The sequence below is a fragment of the Harpia harpyja genome, chromosome Z (genome assembly GCF_026419915.1).
Source record: "Harpia harpyja isolate bHarHar1 chromosome Z, bHarHar1 primary haplotype, whole genome shotgun sequence".
Classification (NCBI taxonomy): Eukaryota; Metazoa; Chordata; class Aves; order Accipitriformes; family Accipitridae; genus Harpia; species Harpia harpyja.
The window spans coordinates 15,641,565-15,659,830 of NC_068969.1; the positions used below are offsets into that span (position 1 = coordinate 15,641,565).

Below are 18,266 nucleotides of genomic sequence, written 5' to 3' on the forward strand. Positions count from 1 at the left end.
AAATTTTACTTGTGACAGGTATTTAAAGTCTGGCATCTTTTCAGAAATTACAAGAAATCACACTCAAGCACTGTTTTCAAGTAAAGGTAAGAGCACAAAGTTTACATAAAATCATAGAATCATTTAGGTTGGAAAAGGCCTTCCAGATCATCGAGTCCAACCATCAACCATGCCCACTAAACCATGTCCTGAAGTATCCCGTCCACTCGCTTTTTTAATACCTCCAGGGATGGCGACTCAACCACTTCCCTAGGCAGCCCATTCCAATGTTTGACAACCCTCTCAGTAAAAAAATTTTTCCTAATATCTAACCTAAATCTCCCTTGCCTCAACTTGAGGCCACTCCCTCTTGTCCTATCTCCACCTGACAGAAGAGACCAGCACCCACATACGTATGTATTTGACAATTTTGTAAATATTCAGAAAATCATATGGGTATGAGTTGGACAGTGCAAAAGCAAGCTAGCATTTTTAAGTGTCTCTTTTCCTACAGAAGGTAGTTTTGAGTCATTCTTTTTTGTTCCTTCTATCTTTTTTTCAGCACTCGGACTCAATCTTGGCTTCTTTGGAGGGATCTATCAATCTGTGTCTGTGTTATAACCCCTAGGTTTCAACCATTACAGTAGGCAGAACCAACCTCATCAATATATGAAACACTACGGATATACCCATTTGAGAGGAAACAAGAAGCCATTTGTTTAAAGTAAAGTATACTCAACCTGCCAAAAACAGAGGTGCTTGCATTCTGTCTTACCTACAGTTGGCGATTTCCCCAAACTCCTGGGTAGACGCAACTTTCTCTTAATCCCCTGTGTCCTAGCAGTACCAAGTTGCAAATACCTTGCTTCAGAATATGGATACTACCAAATATAGTTTGTGGTAGCTGGCTATACCCCCTAACTTCCCTCTGCCTTTTTCAGTGTCACACGCTGTAATCAGCTCCAATTTTTCAGTTTTGGCAAAGCTGACAGGCCAGGACTTGAGGATGATGAGAAGACATTGACAACTCAGGTAACCGTGCTTTTCAAGGCTCACTGACCTGCTCCCTATTTAAGCTTTCCTTGTAAGGCTGATCCCCCAGGAAACCCAAATGCATGAGCATTCTTCATTAAAATAGTAGAAGTGCAACAATTCTTAGTTTATTGCATTCATTTCCCCATTATTCACCACAAAGATATTGTTCAATAAGAATGCACAGACTAAACTCAGCAATAAGGTAATATTAAGGATTTCAAACTCTCAAAAAGCTCAAAAATTTATGGTTGTTTTTGAGATACCTCAATTCCTGTTCCAAAAGAAATAGAATGCTCCTTCCTTAGCATGCAGCGCAGTTCAATTCTTTTTGGCTTTGTCATAGTTTTTCCTGTTTTCCTTTGTTATTCTCCAAATTACAGAAAAATATCACTTCAGGATCTAGCTATCGGTGCTATGTTATTTAAATTTCCATCCTTGCTGTTGTAGCTAAGCATGCTCCATATTCAAATCAACAGTAGTAGTCAAACGACTAATGTGAAAATGCAACTTCTGTTTTTCCTGTTAAAAGCATGAACCCCTACTTCCATAACACTTACAGAATCTGCACTAGTCATTCTTATCACTGTTACAAAGCTTTTAACATTGACTGCATTAACTAATTAATTTGACATTAACTAATTAATATACTGACCAAAGAGAGAGAAACTGGCACTGGGAAATTATTAGTTTGGAGATTAAATTAATTAAAAATAGTACAGTAGTGACAGAATTTAATCTCATACTTCTCATGAGAGCATGGAATCACTCACAGCTGCAGCAATTTGTGATAAATCCATGGAGAGATTTCATGATGGGAGTGGAATTAATTTGTGTCACCCCTAAGAGTATATGTGCTCACTCAACAGTACCTATATTAAACAATATTAAAAATACACAAATTGAACAAACCAAAAGAATCTACTGTTGGAGATAGCATATGATACGTGCCCTTCAATATCAAGATACAAATATTTGCATCAATAAAATTCAGGGGATCACAACAGTGGTTGGGAGGACCAGAACATTCTTTACAGTCTGTCTTTATCTGTGTGAATACACAGTGTGAAATGTGAATACACTTACTTGGCTAGTTTAAGTTCATTCTTTATATTCTCTTTTTATCATGATAGCTTTTAATCCAACAACTTGAAAACTGGGGAATTACTTTAAAACACGGCCAAGACAAAAATTTACATGTGCTTGAGGAAGGAAGAGAGAGGAAGATAAACAGAGCTGAGGGCAGACAGAAAGAGGCTATCGTAATACTCAATCTCACAAACACAACAACTAAGCAACAGAGCTGTAGATAGTTACGCAACTCAAAAAGATGGAGACCTGAAAGTCATCCTTAGAACATAAGTACACTGAACAGTGTGCAATGAAGAGTTCAAATTACACACACTCTGTACTTAATCAGAATTATTTTTGATGCTGATGAATAAAAAGCCACTCATGATTTTCTTTCCAATTAATACAGGAGCTCTTAAATTAGCAAAGAAACTGTCCTTCGATAGGGGCTCTGTTACATTAACAAACTAAATGAGGGTCATAGCTCAAGCTAGAACCCCCTGCTGAATGGGTATAAGAAGGGCCAATATTTCATATCCAGTCTTCAAAAAAAAAAAAAAAAAAAAAAAATCTTAAAACACTGTTTTATGCCACTCAGCAGCAACCACCACTCAGACAAGAGCAGAAGCAGAACAGACTGAGCTGCAATGAACCTGCCAAACACTAGGCTGCTCATGGGCTGGTATCAATAAAGAAAAACTGCCTGTCTTGAGAAAGCTTTGCAGGAACACGGTCAGCCCTGAGCAATGGAAGAGGTAACATCGGCAGTTCCAGTTCCTCTTGGTTAGGATCAGGAGCAGAGGAATAAAACACTCAGGACATGGATTTGCAAAGATAAAGTGCCCATCATCCTCCACATTTTGTTTCTTCTCAGCTCACTTATCTGTCACTACCTGTGAGTACACAAAGGTAAAAGAAAGCAACTCTACAAGGAAGAGTCCAAATGTGTTTCAACCTGCACAACGCCTTTTCCCATCTTTAGACTTGTGTTCAAGCATGCTGTTGTGCAATTCCAAAAATAAATGAGATACTATGGCAGAAAACTTTAAATCTGCTGTTCATGTACTGAATAAAAAGACAACCAAGGCTGTGTTAGCACTTGCATAAAGAACCCAGCAACACACAAGGGCAGTGAAGGGCCACAGACAACACACTGCCAAACTCAACACCACCCACCCAAAACCTATCACTACATCACTTTTAAGAAACGACTGCTAACTCACAAGTCTAAAACAGGAGGGACCTCCAGGCCTGAATAAAGAGAACAGCAGCTAGATTCACTAACAAATTCAGTGGCAAAGAAACATCAGAGAGAAGCATGAAAAGATGGAAGTATGAGCTACTCCAACCACAGGGAGTTAGGCTTCTGCAGTAACCATTGATCTCTACACTCGACTCTTTCCTGGAGCTTAATACAAGACATCCTGAATACATGAGCCTTCTACTAAAGTAAGGTTTGGTTCTAGCTGTCCAAGTACCTGGTCTGTTTTGAATGGAGAAAGAAAAACACAGCTTGGAAGAGATTCTTTTGTCCCTACCTCTTAATAACACAAGGCTCATGACAGAACCTGTGAAGGCACACTGCAGTAGACTATGCCCACAACTGAAAGCAATAGATGTTTTTGCAGTTTATACATATATAATCCAAATGGCTTCAAATTTACTATTGCAAGTACTCGTGGCAATGTAGTTGTGGCAGCATAGTTTCCAGCATGAATTGTACAATTCTGCCCAGAAGCTAAGGTAAGTACTAACATTAAGCACGCCATCTGTAAAACGGAGATAATATTTTGTCCTGCTTTTGGTATTATTGGCAAGGTATCTTAATTCTGCGAGCAGAAACTTAGACTACAGCTTATGACAACAGGCGCATTCGCTAGGTGGTACTGTCAAACAAATAATAGTAACGCTAATAACTAGAAGGAACTATTAAGATGAATCAATATAAAAAGAAATGACAATGCTTATGTAAAACATTATTGTCTATTCATTGAAAAATTACAAACCACAGAATACAACTGATCTGGCAACACAGCTAAATTGTTATTGATTTGCATTGAGAATTTTTCCCTTCTTTGACATTTCTGGACTTTTTATATAACTATATATTATGGCTCATAGTGAAGACAAAATCTATTATAAATTCCACACATCTGCTGAGATATGCCATTCTGAAATTAACTGTCTTGAAATCTACATTTGGAGCACATGAAAGTCATTCAATTTCCCAATATTAACTCCTCGTACATCAATACCTGAATTTAAGATAGTTTGCATTCTTGTTCACGTTGTAGAACAAAAACCAGAGCCTCTTTCCTGTGGGGTGTGGTGGTGCATTTCTTCCCCCTCAGGCTGAGTTACAAACTCAGGAAGTCTTGTTAGGCCTTAGCATAAGTGTAATGAGTCGGGCAGTTAAGTGACCCTTGGCTGTGCCAGGAACTCTTACACAACTAAGACAGGGAGATATGCTGTGCGTCTCAAGGACTCCTGCTGCCCAGCAGAGGCGGGGGGACAGTAGTAGAAATAGCCAGTTCTCTCTCCTAGCAACGCTGGGACATTACAGACCTCCCCTGACAATCTTGGAGCATCCCATATCTATATTTTAAGTTATTCTCAGACAGCCTCAGAGCTTTCCTTACTAGCATGTGAAACGGTACCAGCACAGCTAGGATTCCAGCAATTTGTTGATGACAAAAGTCAACCATCTCCCAAACCTATAAACAGCGGTACGAAGTGAGGTCCTTTGAGCTCTCCTGGACCGCAGCAGGCTGTGACCAGCATCTCCCTCTGAGTGGCATGCCTCTCAGAGCTTGCAAACTTTCCTGTTTGCAAAAATCGGAGGTCTGTCACCAAAAGCTAACACAACCTGGGCAGATACTCTCAGCTCCTTGAGGCTCAACCCTTCGCACATTGAGAAAGATGCCGAAGCATTCAAAGTGAATCCTTTCACTGACCTCGAGGGGAATTTTTAACAGGTATACCTCTCTTACCATCTTATATGTATATCTCTTAGTATCTTTATGCATGCACATGTACTAACCTGAATAGTCTATAGTAAGTATATTATAGCAAGTATATTCTAAGTTATTAGTTTCAAATTTATACTTAAATTATTGTTGTGAATTTTATTCAACTGTGAATGAATTTTAGGCTGCTATTATATTCATAATCTCTTTAGATATAAACCATTGACCAAGTCTGGGACTAGGAGCCAATCCAGCTGCACCTAGACTCCGACAGGAGCTCAGAAAGCAAGGGGGTCTTCTTTGAACCTCGTGACTCAATGGGAGGGTCTCCCCTACTTTTCCATATTCCTGATCTTTGAACAAGAAATTAATTCTAACTCTATTTTTTTTGGTAATATTTCCTTTTACCCTATTACATTTCAGTCTCTATATACATAAGTTTAGTCTGATTCTAACTTAATTTTCCTGAGTGCATTTCATCCATGTACTAAGTAGTAGAGTGAACCTTGCCATCGAATTCTGTGAAGTCACGCTTCTATATAAATTTCTATTACATCATTTTTCTATTGCTAATACAATTGGAGGTGATTCTTTAAGCAAGCCAAACTCTCTCACTTCCACCCCCACTACATGGGGTCACAAGAAACAAGCAAAACTAGTATTTTTTCAACAGTGACTTAAATTCTATATAAATGTATGATGTAATCAAAGCTTTTGAAGTCATGAAAATCTGATTATTAAATCTAAGTTTTTTATTACCATTAACGTCATTCCCTTTCTTTATATAAGCAATTTCAGTCTGTTTTAACAAGGATTTTGGCATAGCATATAGACTTCTAACATCTAGCATAGACTAATGCGCTTATGCATAGCTACTCAGGACCCACAGGTACAGCAGTGATCAATTCGAGATGCAGGCCAGCATCTCTGAAAATGATACCTGTTAGCATGGATTGCAAGTATGTAAACACGTAAATTTGCACTGATAGAAAGTTACAGTAATGAGGGGACTCTGGTGAACGTTACATATACTCAGTAATGATGCAGGTATCAACCACTAAGAGGTTTGTTTCAAACAAAATTCATCGTGACTTAAAAACCTCTTACAGTTATTTTTCTCCTATGCTGCTGTAATTTCCTGTTGAAATAAAAATTGTGTGATACCAAATGATATCTGAATATTTGAGATACATTATACATGCTATTTGTCTCACAGACACTGTCTTAAGTTTACATTAGCTATCCTTAAAATCAACTGCAATCTAGTGACACCGGATATAAACACCACCACTATTATTTTTTGTGAGGGAGGTTAACATTCCACAAACCAGCAAGCTACTTCCTGAATACGGTCCCTCAATCCTTATCACTGAACTGATTTATCATGTTTTTTGTCCTCCATTGTTAATCTCATACTCCCACACAAGGTATTAATCAGAGACCAACAAACCAATACCTATGTTATCTGATATTATTAATGACACATTTCTTTAATAACAAGAAAAATCTATTTACCAAAGTTCCAGCTTCAGGTTTTACATGCATCTGACAGGACAGTTGTGGGTCAAGCTTCAAAAACAGAACCACACTGAAAGGGCTCAAAATCATTTCCTTTGATCATTGTCTGATAATCTTCCTGCTCATGTGGACAGTTTTAGACTTGGACTACCATTTAGCCTTGCCATCTATTTGCTCTGTAATACTCTATCTGGTGTAAAACATTCATTCAGTAGTTGAAGCTAGAGATACCTGACTAGGAAAACACTCAATGAGAAGATGAACTAATACGCACTACACCATTACAGAGGCCAAGATATAGTAAGATGGCTCAGAACTTTGCAAGACAGAAAAATTAAATTAATATTACAAAACAGAGTAGAAGCTGGGTCGAAGCAAACAATGATTCATTCAGGGCATAGTAAAGCACAGAATTTTCTAAGGAAAACATGGCAGGCGGGCTTTGCAGACAATGTTGGCCCTTTTTTGTTGTCGTTGTCGTTGTTATTTTTAAATAATCAGTATTTTTGGTTAGACAGACTTTTTCTCCAAACTGTTTTTAACATAAAAGGCAAGTCATAAAAGACGACAAAATTATTATTTCTTATACCCACCCCTGCAAACTATCTAAAGTTAAAACACAGAAATAATTGAATATAATACACTGCAAAGGTCATCTTATTTTTATCTGATGCTTCACTTGATACTCAAGGAGAAAATTGTGTATTACTTTGAAGATGCTCCTAAATTAAATTTCCTTGTACAAATCAGAAACTTTGACATTGTAAATGAATTTTAATAGGGTAATAAACTCAGGAAATTTCATAGATACAAGGCATTTCTGACCTACTGACAGCTTATGCTGAAAGTCATCATTAAACTCTCACGAGGCAGTACACCAATAGATACTTTAGGGTGACTTATTTGAGTGATAAAGACAAATATGAAGGAAAAAACCAGTTCAGCCAATTTTTACCACTATCTTTACAAGGACTTCAAAAATACTTTACAATGGTACCCTACTTTATGGTGGGATTTGCAATGTACTCACAACTGTACAGCAGGATGCAATAATTTGGTATTTTTCTTAAACACTGAATAGCCAAAGTTTCTTAAATATTTCCATTCTTTAGAAAAGCTACTTTTCATCTCCTTTCTTCCAGAGTAAAACCTGAAAGTTGACACCAACCAGGCTAAGTGCTCAGAAACCAGAAAGTAAACAACATCAAAAATTATACAGTTCCATCTACCAGTTCCTTGGAGCTTGGCTTCTTAAAAGACCTTTTTTGTAGCATTAATCTGTAAAACATGAAACACCATATTCAGTACTTTTTGGCAAGCCATACAATACAAATACAAAGCTTGAACATTATTTTTAATAAAACAAGCTATGATCTGAAACATTTACTAATTATATTTCTCTTATTGAACCTAATTCTACAATGCACTCAAAACCAAGTGCTCGCACTGTGTTTTTGTCTGGTCTGCCGTTAAGAGACCTTGATCCAATAAGTTTTCAGGATCATCTTCACCTCAAAATCTGAACCATCACATCACAAATCTGCTGTTCCCATAGGCATCAGTAAGACTTATTTGTCCAGCACCTCTTAACACTGAGCTCTCTTCTTCAGAAACCTGCCTGGCAGAGGGCTGCAAAGCTTCCCTGGATATCCCTCCCACAAATATAATCTGACTACAAACCAGCCTTAGGTATTTAGATCCCCTATTATTCGTGAGAGATTGATGTAAAAGGCAGCTTATGTGATTTTATAGATTGTACGTATTCCTAGAGTTAACATTCCCCACATTTTTATCTTTAATTTACTATGATTTTGCTCAGGATTAAACATGAGATTTTTTGAATTATTATTTTTACAGAATATTTCACAATAAAGAATGTGGAAAATAAAAAGCAATATTGTGGAACTGAAATAATCCAACAAATTCAAGTAGTAACGCAATTTTCATGGGGGTTATTCCATAAATGATGCTCAAAAAAATTTGAAGAAATTCCTTTTTCAGTTCATCTTTTCTCAGTTACTTGACTGTCCATCTAATAAAAGCAATCACTCCTTTTATTGCAGTAACAATCAGTTACACCAACAGCCACAATTTAGGTTGGAGTTTTTGGAGGAGGTTTTTTTGCCTTGGTCATAATCATAAGTTATTCTCTACAGTTACAAGATTTCTAAATAAATATTTGTCATTAACTTTTCCTAGTTTTTCTTAATATTCCAGCAGAAGAAAAGTCTGCCATATATATCTTTCCTACTATGAATAACTACTACCACATGAAACAAAGAACATTTTCTATACCTCTGCTAGATAGAAAAGGAACATCTCCCCACTACTGAACTGTGATTCCTAAACTCATGGACATGTGAGACATTAAAAATTGGCCCAAAGGACCAATAATTCTGATTTCTGTGTGCCAGCTGGCTACAAGGAACATTTACAGTCTCTTCCTAGAAATCAGGCAAATGTATAGAAGACAATCAGACTTGTTACAACCGGTAAGTACAGAAAAAGGTAAGAGAAAATGTTAAAAATTCTTATTACAAGAAATTAAAAAGTTCCTCTTCTAAAAATTACTGACATACTTTAGGTCAAGTAGGAGACAGGTCTCCATGCATACTATATACCAGTGCACCTTGGTTTTACCAGTATTATAATGAAAGAAAGGTCTTAGAATCAATTGTTCCATAGCCAGCCCACACCCCTCTTGCTTAGCATAGGAAGGACTCCACCTACATCCCCATTCCAGCATAAACATTGAGGTGCTTCAACTCCACTGACCTGTACCAGTAATGGAGGAAGATTTCTGAAACTACTAAATCTCTCAAGTGCTCACTGATAAAATGAGACAGGTTGCTAGAGATTTACTTGGTTTAGAAACTGAATTAGTTTTCTGCTTTACCAAGACTGGATTTAAGTAAACAGTCACAATAGCTAGTTTTAATGGAACACTATAACTTTATAACAAAATTGGAGTTTATTGCACTGTAAGATGGAAAATATGAATTGTGAAACAGAATGTTGTTAAGACTATTATGACTGAAATAGCAACAGTAGCCTTGGAGGGGATAGGAAGACCACCAGCTGCACTGCTATTCCTACCCTGCTGGCAAATTCATGGATAGGCATTTGCAAATGGCTTCATAAAGTACACTTTGGCACCTTTCCAACAATAATGGCTTCCCCCAAAAAACCCTCACACCCACAAAAAAAAGAGCATTAAGGGAGTGAAAATTGTTTGAAGACTAAAATACTCTCTACATGATGAGAACAGACCTTCATTAATAACACAAGTTTCCTTCATAAAAAAGCTCAAAGCAACTGTACGCTAATTATATCAATCTGGCTGTACCTTGTCCAGAATATCTATCAGTTTAACATTACTACTTCTATACTAGGAGAGGAGACAAGTACCCGATGCACAATACACACTGTATTTGATAAGAATTTTTTTTAAAGGACAGGATTTTATTTATGAAAGTAGTCCAGTGCTAGTTACTGAGGTACTGGTCAAATGTAAAACTGATTCACTCCTGCATGCCATAATCCATATTATGAAAACAAATATGGAAACTATTTGCACCTGACTTACTGTGGAAGATATATGACATACAGTAAAATTTAATTATAGTCAGTAAAAGTCTAGGATAAGACAAGAAATGGAGTAAGTATTTCTGCAGGTATCAATATAGCAGTTATCACAACAATTGTATTACAATATTAGTTCTTAAAAATTAAGATTCAAAACATGACTTAAAAAAGGATTAAGCAAAGGAATTGTCTCCAAAATTTCTAGATGTTGGCTCAGTGGGTGACCATGAAAGGGAATGAGTTCTATGTATGCAGGCTTTTGACTGAAGTTCAAGCTGTTCACGTTTTCCAACAAATCTCATCTCAGAGATTTGAGATAGAAGTCAGACTCTTAAATAACTAAATTCCAGACTAAGAGTTAAGACCGTATCAAAAAGGGAACTGAAAGCCCTTATTGAGGCTTGAGAACCACGTGCTCCTAGTGGGCCGTGACACTATGCTTTGACTGTGTTAGCAGAACTTTCCTCTCCTCCCCCTAAAACAGAGGAAAGGATACGCTGGACACCAGGTGCCCACCAAAGCCGTTCTGTCAACTCCCCACCCACCCCCCTCAGCTGGACAGGGGAGTCTTTGCCATGCAAACCCAATACAAACCTACAAACAACCAGGTCATAAATAAGTTACAGAAGCTTATAAAACCAGAATTAGAAAATGAATGGCTGCAAACCCCTGGCCAGCCACAGGTAATCAATGACCCTACAGATTGCCAGTTCTTATCCTCAATATACAAACAACAATGCATCCACCAGGCTTGTCAAGACAGGAATCATTTGTGCAAAAGCTGTACTGGTGACACCTGCATTAGCATCCATCACATATCAGAATGCTTCTTTCTGTCAATTAATACCCCTTCCAACTCACCTAATTAAGCCTACTCTATTAATTTCACTACCGATCAACAGATTCTGACAAAGTGGCAGTAGTCTGGACTCTTGAATTAATAAAAATTGTCGTCTACATATTGATAACTGCATGTTCCCAAGTTACCTTCCAAAAAAGATGTGAAAGAATTAGAGACAGATGGAAACTCAAGTACAAAAATACAAACGTGTGCATGCTCCTGTGCATGTGTGAACAATAGATAAGCCATACCAGTAACTATGAGGAATTCACATTGCATTACACAAATAATTTAAAAGACAATACTTTATATTTGCCTTTCAGTATCTAAACATTTTAGAATTACTAAAATAGACATATCATGGTCTAGATAAGTAAAAATGTCACAAAATATTAGCTTGCAAAATCACAATAACCTTTGTGGGTTTGAATCAAATTCAGTACTTGGTAATTTCCTTCATTTTGCTGTTTAGGAACCCAGAGGGAAGAGGAGTTTGGAGGAGAGAGGAGGAAAAAAAAATATTCATTTGACATATCAACTTTTCATCTTTATTCATTTTGGTTTCACCACCAAGCCAAAACATTCACTGCCTATTTAGCTGTAGTGGAAGGGAATCCTGCAGAAACTTACACGTAAGATTTTCAAGGAAGAAATACTTTTAACTTTTATCTCAGAGAAATTTAAACTATTGCCAGGCTAGTCAGTCTACTTGTGCAAGACTGCAAATTAATTAGTACCGTTACTCACATGACCAGTAATATGAAGAGCACTTAAGAAATAAGAGAAATTCTCATATTATTACCACTGCATATTAGTTACTCCACAGCAACTCCACATACACCCTTGGACACAGACTGATTTTTACTGAAACCCTGTGAAAGACTGGTAAAATCCATTGGGTTATAAAACTGCTGGAGAAAGGGCTACCTAAAATCCTGTAGAGTGAGTTGCACAAAACAACCTCAAAGCCTGAAAACGCAGGGGGATGGGAACACACTATTTTCCATCAAGTAATTTCCACTGTTCATCAAGGCCTCAATGGCAGGGTTCCCACCCTCCTCCCCACTAACAACTACCATGTACATCATCAATTAGCATGGCGGGGGGGGGGGGGGGGGGGGGCAGTGTATCATTATGCCCCCATCCTCCCCGAGGCCAATTTCAGCATTTTCCCCTTTGACTTCTCTCCCAGCTTCTTCAAAATCACTTAGATGAGCTCAGAAGAGAAATGCTATGGGCTTTTTCCTTATTTTTAAGCATATACATCACCTGACCATCCATGTTTTGTAAGAGATTTATGAACAAATTCTCTCATATTTATTCTACATAAAATGCCAGCCCTTGTCCTCCTCCTTGTTGTACATATTTAATGAAATTAAAAGTGGTTTTGAAAATTGTTCCACATCCTCACACTTTATTATTTCACCTCTCACTCATATTATTAAAAGACTGCTTCACAGATGTCTTATAAAGATAGATGTTTGGGGTTTTTTTACATTATCAAAAGGTTAGATTTAATATAAAACAAACAAACAAAAAATCTACTTTATTGCATATCAGATAAGCTTAATTTGCAATTAGACACCTTCTGGTAAGCCAGCAAATATCCACTACCAGTGAGAAGCAAAGAAATATAAGGAAACATGCTACTCATTTTGAAGGCAAAATCAGAAAGCAATCTGGAACACAACACAGATACTGGTGCATTAATATGAATACTAGTTGCAGAATCAAAGCCTTTCTCAAATTTTACATTGGCTAAATTAAATACAATTTTAATGAAAAGTTATTTCGCAATTTTGCATCTTTTAACTGAGTATAAACACTCCTAAGCTATCAACAGTGATGACACTGCAGTATAGCTGTTTTCTCATCATTCGACCAAAAAGTAGAACAATACAAAAAGAAGCGCATATTCTAATGAAGGATACCTAAAAATAGCGTTAAGAAGTTTTAGGACAGATGCCTTCATTTCTTTTGCACTGTGAAAGTTGATTTTTAAGCAAATAACATGAATTTTAAGAGACAAAGAGGAGCAGTAATGCTGCATTGTTCCCGCTGCACTGAACAACGATAATGACACAAGGGGCAGAACATCGTAACTACATTTGGGCAACGTGTTTCAAGAGAAACGGGATGATTTGATTTACAAATTAGGATTACAATATGCTTATAAAACCAAAGCAAACATGAATGTATTCTTAAAATGAAGAAACAGAGAAACATTTAAAACCAAAAATCTGTATACTTAGATAATAAAAGAAAATTTTGATTTTTGTATTCATAGATGTTAAACCGGGAAACCAACAAGTAAAGACATAACCCCTGATACTAGTTTCTGCCCAGTTTATCTACCTGTTTTAATAGGTCTTTAACTGAAAACTGAACCATGAAGGAGACAAAAATAGCACTGGTTATGTGTACATGCAAAGAAAAAAGCATGTACATACAGCATTTCACAATATCTGTCTCTTGTTCTGACTTATCTAATCAGATGAGTGTGATTTCATCCTCAATATTTCCATTTGTTATTGTCAAATACTATCTGAATTTCAAGAACTGAGAAATAAGCTAAAATAAATGTTAATTTTATAAACGATTTCTATAAAAAACCCACAATTCCCAGATTTTCATAATTTTCAACTTTTTTTTTTCTAGCATTGTTCTTTGTGTTTCTTGAAAACAGTCTTCCTATTAGAAGTTCTGTCAATTTAGGAAATTCTCATTTCGGCTAAAACTTGCCTTTGGGGTGCCATATTACTATTTATAGTATCATAAGCCTAATCAGGGAATAAACCCGCTGTCAGATTCTCTGTAAACATGGATCAAAGCACGATAGCTCAGTCAAGACGAGATGTTTAATGGAAACTATGAAATAACATCATTGCTGCAGACATGCAGTAGCATTAGTAAACCTGAAGACTATCTAATGTTAAGATCTTTGAGACATAACAGATGTTATGCAGACAATTCAGTAGCTATAAATGCATTTAAGGGGAGTCACTCCTAAGTACAAAGGGCAGCATGACAGAAATCACAAGAGGTGCTTACCAGGAAATTTAATTCTATATAATAATTTAAGTCTCACTAAAACTAGTGGATGTAAGAGCTGAGCTGACATACAGGACCAAAGAAGGAGTAATTATATATCTGTTTGTATAGAGCAATGTAGGTCACCACCCATAATTCACACTTGCACCTCAGGAGTTTAAAGAAGCTATGCCACTAACATACAGGCAATTTCTTGGGCATGTCAGTAGATCCAAGTAGACTTACTGTTTATGGAGCCACGTTCAACTTTATATTTCAAAGAAACAAAAGCACATACTGATGAAGCTGGGCAAAATCCAAGAACATCGTGAGAATAAGTGCAGGAAGCAGCATCCTGAGAGCAGTTAATTGATGGGGTTTTCAGGTTAGGAGGTGACTGGAGAGGGTTGCTTGGAGCTGAGTGCAAATCGAAGTCATCTGTTCAATTCCTAGTGCATTAAGGGAAACAGATTTCTGTAGCCTTGTAAATAAACAGATTTACTGCTAATAATTCTAACATCCTTTTCTTCTGATAACTTCTGAACTGGGTAATTGGTTGGGCTAAAGGAACACCATTAAGAAAGTGCAGGACAGAAGCTGGCATCAGAGACAGCATTAGCATCTCAACAGGAAATAAGATACAGAAGTAATATTAGGACAGATAAGATATCCTAAAAACTGATGCAGTTTTCAGGACATAAGAGAGCTAGGATAAGGCCGCAAAATAGAAACTCAAGGGACCTTTGCAGAAAGACAAACTTTACTTAAAAGGCAAACTTTGGTCCCATGTGACTGTCATTGATCTCAACAAATGCAGGAATTTTATCATTAATAAACTCATTACTGGGAGTTGTACAGAGGAAGTACCTGTATAGAAACCATTTCCTCCTATACTTGCTGTGTCTTATACTTGCCCCCAATCCACAGTGCATTCTCCTGTCATACTTCCTTTTCAAAAAAGGTAGTTACAGTATCTGTACTTAATCTACGAGAAGAGAACTGCACAACAGCAGCATTTCTACATGATGGGAAACAGACAAATTGGTAGCACTTGGTATCCTATAAACCTTGTTAGAACAGTATTATCTCATTGTACTCCTAAAATGCATGTAACACTTTCTTGTTCTGGATCAAGAACTTCTTAATGCACAGAACAGGATTCAGCTACATAAAACAAAATGCAAGACTTCTGACCTGTCACAAAAGTGTAAAAACTAACAACTGCCCTCCTGCTTCCTCTAACTTAATGGATGAAAAAAATTTGCTAAAAACCCAGTGATTAAGAACTCAGCATATGATCTGAATCTTTCTTCTTCCTTTCAATGCAGTGCTAACTAAACCCTTCAATCCCATCCAAATTCCACTGTAGAGATATTCAGGAATATCTTTTTTGGACAGTTTACTCTCTTCTTCCATGTCTTATGAGACTGGAAGCACTAATATCTTCATTGTAGTAATGGTCCTTTAGGTATAGATACAGTGTGACAGCTCTTTTATTTTTACCTGGTTTATTCCTCTTTTCAAAATAGCATGCTACTTTCTCACAGATACTTTCCACCATTCAAGGCAGAACCTTTCTTCCTGACTTCTTTTGCTTTTAGAGCAACAATGAATTAACAACAGACTGTCAGAAGGCCTTGATGGTCAGAGACCAACAAAGACATGCAGACAAAAATAAAAGAAAAAACAGAGGCAAGGATGATGTGGGAAATCATGGGAGACAACCAAGCAAACTTTAGGGCATGGAGATGTGAAGAAGGGGTGGCAGCAGAGGAACGAAGTCAAGAAACTCAAGTGAAATGCAAGGACAAAGATCACACAGAAAAAGCATAGTAGGAACAGGACTATAAACAATCCTTAGTAGCCACAGCCCTTGCTGTAGAGATGAGCCTCCGTGGAACCAGGTACTGTTTATTTTGTGATTATGCGGACTTGCTGTATTGTTGTGTCATTTTTTAACTTAAAAAATGTTATTAGAAGAAAGCAGAGATTTTACAGAAGACTTGTCTTTTTAAAGTAAAACATACATTCAGAGATTTTATGTGGTTGATAGAGAACAAATTGTTCACCAGCAAACATGGTTCTACTTACCATAGAACCATCACCACTTCTCAGAATTCAGTAAAGAACACTTCCCCCCACCATCATCATCATTACTGCAGTACTAGGGAACAAAGTAGACAGAAATAGCAGCAGGATACAGTGATCGCCATTTAACTGATCAGTCCTTGGTTGTTACAAGGTAGCCTGGTTTTCTCACAAGAAAGGGGAAAAAAAAAGTGTTATCCTGGACAAGTACCAGCACAGTTTTATAGCACTTTGGGGATTCTAAAGCTTTTAGAGATGCTACAATTATTAGGAAATTTTCCAGTAAGCACTAAATATCAAAAATAGCACCTGTACTCAGCTAAGTTGAATTACCTGTTTACCCCTCATAAGAGTAAAATAATTTAATAAAATATTACCCAAAGTTCACTGAAAAAGCCAACACAAGAGACTAAAGATCCAGAGACCTTTTATACTTTTATGAAGCGTTAATTTGACATGCACAAGGCTGAGAAAATTGGTTAGAAAAAGACCCAGATAGTTTTATAAATTAGGAAAAGAAGTTTGTGTTAAAGTTTTATTGAAGGAATTAGACTTTAATGACCAACCTATGTAATATTCTGTAAATCAGCAGTAGAGCCTGGCAACAAGAGCATAATAGCATGGAATTTAACACCATCATCTTGCTAATTGAAAGGACCTGAACTCATTAGGGTCATGCACTACAAGTCAGAATGATAACACTGCAAATTATCACTGCTTTGCAGATGCCAGTGTCTCCTACCTGTAAAGAGAATGTAACTAAGCACATTACATTCTGTTGATTAAAAATTAATTTTTTCCCAGACTACATGGTTTGTAGAAGCTTTAGAAATAGAAAAACGTAAGGTAAGACAGAATGTTAGGATACAAAGGGTTTTTTCCCCACAATTCAAAGGTCTCAGTCATTTAGAAAGTTAATACGCTGTTCCAGGCATCATTCATATTGATATTCAAGTTAGTCCCCGGAACTTTCTGAGAGATGACAAAGGAGAAGTTTGTAAGCAGTGATGTATATACATAGTATCGACCCAATGTTACAAACTTTACTCATGCAGTTTGCCTTTCCTTATACAAATAGTACCACTGAAGTCAACAAAACAACTTAAGCTAAAAACCTGACTCATACAAGGGTAAGAGAAGAATCACATTACATATGTACTTCAACATGTAGTTATAGGACACTCAATCCCCAAGATCTCTTTCCCATTTCTGAAAATCAGCATTCCAAATATACAATAAGCAAGAGGATGTGACTGCCGGGAATAAAGTTTCAGTTCCCTGTAGGTACTTTTCCTCTGATAAAGGTATATTCAGCATATGTATATACTGAAAGTTCTACATTGCTGTTCCTGGCATTTAATTAGGGGTAAAGGAAAATGTACAGGACTAGAATTTTAAGTGTTGGTTTAATAACCTTTATCCAGCTCATTTCTGAATGATTTTCTTCCTCTCTGGAGAGGCTTCTAATGTCAAACACTGGTATTAAGGTGAGTCATGGTTACTGAAGAGGCACAGAGAAGGCACATGACAAAATTATTAATTACAGGGAGGGAAGGAGTCAGAGTATTCTTTTCACTCCATAAATGTCCTTCTAAAACAGAATATTTAATATTGAATTCAAATACACTTTCAGTAGTCAATAGCCATTAAAGTCTTACTGGTGTCTTAAAAAAAGTTGGGGATTTAAGAATGTCATTTAAAAACTGTTGTAAATGAGATTTTTAGAAGGCATGGGAGATTTTGAGAAGGCACAAAGTTTTGTTTTGGTTTGGGTTTTTTTAAGTACAATAAAAGAAATTGGGCAACTATTCTATATCTAAGATATATGGTAAGTAGAACAACTTCAATACAGTAATTTGAAATATACTCATTCATACTGCTGGCTGTTATTGTCCTTTTTTCAGATTCCTTCCTTTCACATCAAATGTTAAGAATTGTACCTATGAGAAGACCAACAGGAGAGATTGGTCAGTGCTATTTTCTGCTAAACCGAAATCCAACACCTTGTTTTCTAACACCAAAAGGTATATATTTAGATACACAAAATACCTTAAAGCAACAGTATAGGTCGAGTTTGGGGTTGGGGTTTGTATGTTGTTTTTTGTTTGGGTTTGGGGGGAGGGGGGGGTGGTGGGTGTGAGAGAGTTGTGTTTCTA

At 36.8% G+C, this 18,266-nt stretch overlaps 1 protein-coding gene across 5 annotated transcripts in view; it reads right to left on the reverse strand.

Annotated features, from left to right (window-relative positions):
• Positions 1-18,266, reverse strand: part of FHIT (fragile histidine triad diadenosine triphosphatase) — a 632,955-nt gene that overhangs the window by 533,204 nt on the left and 81,485 nt on the right. Inside the window, exon 1 of one of the 5 annotated variants that reach the window (XM_052778550.1) lies at positions 7,796-7,821. The exons of the other annotated variants lie outside the window; for them this stretch is intronic. The gene's annotated coding sequence lies outside the window, so the exon portion shown is untranslated. Of the gene's footprint in view, positions 1-7,795; positions 7,822-18,266 lie in introns of those variants that run through there. 5 annotated transcript variants of the gene reach the window in all.